We start from the raw sequence: 7,175 nt of genomic DNA on the forward strand, positions 1-7,175 counted from the left end.
CATCACTAATGGATGGGGATTTAAAAGGCTATCCCAACCTACGGCAGTGCCTCCAACACCCCGCAGCTCTACCAGTCCGTTGGCGTGCAGAAGGGAAAAGATGCGGCTGGCTTCCCTAGAGCCATTATAGATCTCGTGGTTAACGCGGTTTGTACGGCGCTAGAATCACTGGATGGCATTGGTGGTTAATCCTAGGTTAATATAACCCATGCAATGGAACCTCCACCATATCAACACATACCATGGTTCCATTGCCCACCACATAGTCATATTCGTAATTGTAAAATAATACTTTGCTTTTCAATGCATGAGTGATAAGTATAGTACTTTGCATATAGTTTGATACAAATAATCAAATGACATGAGCAAGCGATGAACTTGCCTTTCTTGACTGCAAGATTATGCAGGCAAAAGCTTCGATACGTGATAACTCCAAATGCTGAAATACCATCATCGTCCGGTAAGGACAATGTTTAAAGAACTGGCAAAGATGCTATAATGCATAGTATGTGATGCAATCGTCGCGGCGGCGCAGCTCGTCGTGCAGCTAGGGGGTCCAGGGGAAGCGTGGTTCGTCGGCGTGGTGCGTGGCCAGAGCTTGCCAGTGGACGCGCCCACGACATCCTCGGCATCATCCAGAACGCGCGTTTTCCGGCGAGGGTCTTCGTCCTCCTCAACAAGTGGCGATGCTAGATGGTGCAGGGCAGTGTGGTGGAGCTCAGAGACATGGTGGCCAGGGTTGAGGAGAAGGAGAAGGGAGGAGGGCGCACCATGTGTGACATGGCCGGCATGGCCATGCCATGCTAGCTTTGGCCCCTCCTCTTAGGGTTTCTGTGCATGGGTTGGATGTAGAGGAGATAGGGGAACATGTAGAGGCCTAGTGGGGGTCAAGGTTGGACAAGAAACACTATTTCAAATAGTGTTTACAATTATGCCAATTTGCACATTGCAAGTTTTGTCAAATTTTGGTTTGTGCACTTTGGTTCAAAAATTTGAAAATGGAGCATTTGGATAAGTTGCAATTGACCAGAGACAAACATGTGTGGTGGTGGAATTTTAAAAATCAAAGAATAGCAAAAATTGGCAACGTGAGATTGTTGCATTTGATAAAAAGTTCCAACTTTGGATGAGCATAGAATTTGATCCAAGATGAATTTGACAAGGTGGTCTTGACCAAAGTTGTTCTCCTTCATGTGCTCTTGGATGAGGTGCAAAGAATTGAAAGAGTTTAGTTTGAAAAACTTGAAATGCAAAGGCTCAAAGTAGGGACCAGATTATAAATGGCAGATTTGACCATTATCACATGTGATCCCATTTTGAGTTTGAAAGTGATTTGATTTGTGTTTCTTTGATTCCAAAAGTTGTAATAAGTGTTTAGTATCATATTACAACTAATTGTGAAGACAAAATTGGTCTAGGTCAAAGATTTGGAAAAATGGCATAAGCCATATGTGAGAGTTATGTGATTTTCTAGCCTTTATTCTTTTCTTCTTGGCTTCTCTTTGACATGGGTGAGGTTTATTTGGTGTTAGAATGAGTTGGGTAAAGGGTTCAAACCACTTTGGGGTAATGTGGGTGCCTAGGTCAAGATTTGATATTTTGGCTAAGTGCCACATATACCTCCATGCATATGTTTGATTTTATTTTGTTTCTCACTTGAATTGGTTGGTAAGTACTTGGTTGAGTGTGTTGAGGTATTTCCAAAACATCTACCAGGGTAGACAAACAAATTTTTAGCATTTGCAAAAAGTAGCCATAGGCTTGCATATGCCTTTTTCTTAATTAAGATCATTTCATTTTATTTTGTTTTTCAAAGGTTGGTGGCAAGAGGAATGAGGTTTATGGTTTAGTAAGTTTTGCAATGGTTCACCACCATTTAGCAAAGTAAGAAAGGTAGAGTTCAAAATTTACATATTAGGGCTATATACCCACATACGTCTTTTTCTTTATTTTGGGTTCCTCAAAATAGATCCACTTGGTTTTGAGAAGGTTAGGGTTTAGGGTTCTTCTTATTTGATTTCTTTATCTTTTATTTTATTTGGTTTGTGATCTTCACTTGATCACTTTAGGGTTTTAGGGTTTATCACATAAGCATAAGAACACTCATCATGGCAAAACACAAGTATTAGGTATGAGCACTATGCATAGCACTCTATGTAGGAAAAGTTTTTGTTGGTTCTCATCTTTGGAAAAAGGAAATTCATTTTCTCTTTGTTTTAAAATTTGGGATGTTACAAGATCTAGGTAAAGGTCAGACGGATAAGCAGCTTTTGCCTCCAACAACGGCAAGAGAAAGGGATCAAGTGTTTCGTTCTCCTCCGGTGCTTGAGGTACCGGAAATCCCGCTGCTGTCAGTGGGCTTACAAGCGATGAGTCTTGCAGATCAGGGCCAACAATAGCAGAGCAATGAAGAAGAGCAGGGAAAATATACTCTGATAATGAAGATTGCATGTTCAGGAGGTGCTCAAAAGACTATTTCTCTGAACTCAGTGCAGCAAGCTGATGAGGACATCCCTACCTCACTACTACCTCCGTCATTACCAAATGAAGATGAACCTGCTGTGAAGCTCAAGTCCAATGAAGTTCGGATTGGACCAATTACAAGAGCTCGTGCGAAGCTACTTAATCAACAGGTGAACTTGTTCCTAAGCGGTACTTTGATTGATGAGAACTTTATACTGCCTAAGTCCTATTACTTATGTATCATCAGGTATCAAGAGGAGACATGCATCGCACGAGGAGAGGAGCAGCTGGACGTGAAGACGGACATCAAGAAGACCGTGAAGCTGGACATGGAGCTGGACATGAAGATATCTCATGGACGCGCGAGGGAGGAGCGGGAGGAATGCGCGAGAGGCGAAGAAGAAGTCCAGGCCGGTCCAGAACCCGGTCTGACCGGCCCCCTGACCGGACCGCCCGGTCTCGGTCCGGCCGACCGGTCATAAACCGGCCACCAACCGGAGGAAATTTATCGTACCGGAGCGAGACCGGAAACTTCGCAGCTTTTCCCGGCTTCCGACCGGTCGACCGGACCCCGACCGGACCGCCCGGTCCACAGCCCGGTTGACCGGACCACAAACCGGACAGCCCGGTCCACAGCCCGGTTGACCGGATCCCGGACCGGACCGGTCCGAGTCCGTCTCGACTCGCATCTATTCTGGGTCGGTTATTTTTGTATCTTTTCGACCAGAACTCGTCCCGGACACCTATATAAGTGCCCAGGACGCCCCCTAGCTGCTTTAGACCACGTTTAAGATAAACCCTAGTTCTTAGTTGTTTGCTCTGCAAAACTATTGAATTCCCTACACCATATTGCTTGGATATTGTGTAGATCCCGTTTAAGTCTTGTGTGATCTCGCTGTTCCATTGGGAATTAGACGGTTGCAACTTACCGCTTCGTGGTCGGCGGCTACGTGCGCAAGTGTGTGGAGTTGCGAATATCTTGCGGGGTTGAGAGCTGTTGCATTGGCGACGGGGACCAATCGAGAGATCTCGTTGCGTCATACAAGTTATCATCCACTACATCGTCGTGTTTCTCCGCTGCCATCACCCCGTGATCATCATCACCACCGTTGCTTATCGAGAAGATCGGGCCACCCCATATCATCTTGGTATCGGATTTCCGAGTTTTCCTCGGTAAGCCATCCACAATCCACCCCATAGTTGAGTTGTGAGTGTTTTCCTATCCAGAAAAAGCCATAAAAAAAAATTAGGGTTAGGGTTTGCCATAGCCTTAGATTGCACTAATTTCGAGTTTTAGTTGCTTTTCGTAGTTGTTTTTGCGTATCTTTATCTTTCTTCTAGTAGAATTGTTAGGGTTTGCGTTTCCCTATCATCTTGTGTCTAGTTTCTTATAGTGTGTCAGTTTTGTTACTCCGAGTCCACATAGCATACAGTGTGCTTGTTCCCAACCATAGACACAGCCTATCGATATAAAGTGACTAGGAACTTCCCCAGAAGAGACTAGTTTTACCGCTCGACAGGCTGCTCGTTAGGGTTTTGGTGCTTTGCAATTTCTGTTGGCCGTGTTATCAAGGAGTTGAGTCAAAAAAAAAAAAAAAAAGCAAAAAGAGCTACATAGCTGCGTGTGTTATACAAAAAGAAAAATAAAAAAAAGAAAAGTGTTGTGCTAGTTGAATCAAGTGAAGGCCTAAGTTTACTTTACTGCACCCGTAGTTGAGCAATCTTGTGCCTGTCTCATTGAGCTTTGCTAGCGTCTCTCTAGTGCATTGCAACCTTTCCCACATATAGTTGCATTGCCCCATTATATCGCCTTGTGTGAGTATCTTTGGTTGTCTACGGTCAGCGCTAGAGCTTGTTATTGGTGCAAATAGGTAGCCTACCTACAGCCCCACATATATCCTGCTTTGTCGTGTGATTGTTCTTATACCCTTGATATTCGCTTCGCTACATCCGTGCACTAGTTGTTCCTACAAGTGGTAAGCAACACTAATTTACTTTGGAACGGTAAGATTTCCTTTTCTTATCAGTTTTGAGTGAGTTGTGAGAGTACCACCATATATTTTTGATTTAGTGCACTAACCTACTAATCATGTCTCGCTAGTGATAATAAGATTGTTAACCAGGAAAACAAGAATTCGGCGAGATATCGTCACATGGAGGGAGTATGAAGCTCTTCGTAACGAGATGCGACGTGAATTCCGCACTAAGGATGATGAGCTTAAGGATACCGTTGACGAGATCAAACAGACGCTGGATGCTACTAATATCACCGTCACTGGATTGGCTGATCAAATGACCGATATACAGCGCACTCTTGCCGATATGCGCCTTACTATTGAGAATTTGACTACACAACAACAACAAGACGATGATGAAGATCCCGAGCTTGAAGATGACGCACACAATGCTCGTGGTGCGCCTCATGGTCATCGTCCGCGTGGTCGGGCTCCACTTGGCCGTAATGGTCGTGGGCAAGATGAAGAAGATGGATTGGGTAAGCCCAAGTTTTCCATACCCAAGTTTGAAGGGGGAGCTGATGTTGAAGAATATCTCACTTGGGAGCTCAAGATTGAGAAGTTATGGAGCTTACATCCCAACTACTCGAAGATAAGAAGATCAAGCTTGCTTCTTCGAATTTGATGGTTATGCATTACGTTGGTGGGATTCTTTGATTCGTAACCGCGACGAAGATGGTGCACAGCCTATCCGTACATGGCGTGCTATGAAGGAGGTTATGACTTCTCGTTTTGTGCCTACAAATTACATGCGGAATATATTTGATAAGCTAACACTATTGAGGCAAGGTGTGAAGACTGTTGATGAGTACTACATGGAGATGGAGATGCTTATGCAGCGTGGTCGTGTCCGTGAGTCTCTAGAGATGACAATGCAGCGTTTTCTCAATGGATTGAAGTATGATGTTAAAGGCATTGTTCGTCATTACACCTACACCGATATGAATCAATTGTTACATCATGCAAGAGAAGCTGAATCACGCGTTGGTCGAAGAAGCAAAGGTTAAAGGACGTGCTACGGGAGCTGGGCGTTTTACACCCCGCGCACCCTCTACGGCGCCGGCACCGTCGACGCGCTCCGTTCCTTACTCTACTCCGCCTAGCAAACCGGTCTCCAATATATCTAATGCAAAGAAGTCCGAATCTGCGGCAAGTACGAGTGGTTCTAGTGTGTCTACAACGCGCAACCGCGATATGCTTTGCCATACATGTGGTGGCAAGGGTCACTTCAAGAGAGATTGTCCTAACCGCAAAGTCATGTTTATCAATGAGGACAATGAGTATGAGACTCGGAGATGATGTTGATCCAAATGCTCCGGACGATGATGACTATGACACCGATGGTGAAGATGCATATCCTTCGATGCTCGTACCATTGTTGTGTCGCAGCGTGCTCTTAATGTGTTGCCTAGTGCATCTACTCAGCGCTGCAATTTGTTCCAAACCAAAGCTTTGGTTGGTCCTGACAAGGCTTGCAAGGTCATTATTGATGGCGGGAGTTGCCGCAATTTAGCAAGCAAGGAGTTGTGTACCAAGCTGAAGTTGAAGTACCTACCGCACCCGCATCCATATTATATTCAGTGGTTGAGCGACAATGGTGAGATGAAGGTAAACCATATGGTGCGTGTTGAGTTTGAGATTGGACCGTATAAGGATTGCATTGATTTTGATGTGGTTCCTATGACGGTTTGTCACCTCTTATTGGGTCGGCCTTGGCTCTATGACCGTTCTGTGCAACACAATGGCCGCGCCAATACATATCACTTGGAGTACAAGGGCAAGAAAATTAACTTACAGCCTATGTCACCACAACAGATTGTCAATGAGTCTCGTCAGAAGATTGAAGTGAATTTGGAGGATGCACCTCTAGATAGGCGAGAGAATTGTAATGTCGTGAGTGATATAACGAAAAGTGAGAGAGTGAATTCCTTAGTTTCATTAGCCACCAAAGAAGACATGAGAGAATTTAGTGAGGATCCTACGGCCATGCCTCTTGTGCTTTTGTACAGGGGTACGGTTTTGGTTTCTAACGACATGACCCCTCTTCCTCTTGGTGTTTCTAGTGTTTTGCGAGAATTCGGCGACGTGTTTCCGGAGGAGGTACCCGCAGGACTACCACCATTGCGAGGTATTGAGCATCAAATTGACTTGATTCCCGGAGCATCGCTGCCCAATAGGGCGCCATATCGCACTAATCCCGAAGAGACGAAGGAGATACAGAAGCAAGTACAAGCGCTACTCGACAAAGGTTATATCCGCATAAGCCTTAGTCCTTGTGCTGTTCCTGTTATTCTAGTTCCTAAGAAAGATGGTACTTGGCGTATGTGCGTAGATTGTAGAGCGATAAACAACATTACTATTCGATATCGTCATCCTATTCCCCGTTTAGAGGATATGCTAGATGAATTGAGTGGTGCTCTGCTGTTTTCACTAAAATTGATTTGCGTAGTGGTTATCATCAAATTAGGATGAAAGAAGGGGATGAGTGGAAAACCGCCTTTAAAACAAAATTTGGTTTATATGAGTGGTTAGTAATGCCTTTTGGTTTGACTAATGCACCTAGCACTTTCATGAGGCCGATGAACCATGTTTTGCGTGATTTTATTGGCAAGTTTGTGGTTGTGTATTTTGATGACATATTAATCTACAGCCGCAATGAATCTGATCATACTATACATATTCGACATGTTTTGCAAG

This window comes from Lolium rigidum, chromosome 5 (genome assembly GCF_022539505.1).
Source record: "Lolium rigidum isolate FL_2022 chromosome 5, APGP_CSIRO_Lrig_0.1, whole genome shotgun sequence".
NCBI classification, from domain to species: Eukaryota; Viridiplantae; Streptophyta; class Magnoliopsida; order Poales; family Poaceae; genus Lolium; species Lolium rigidum.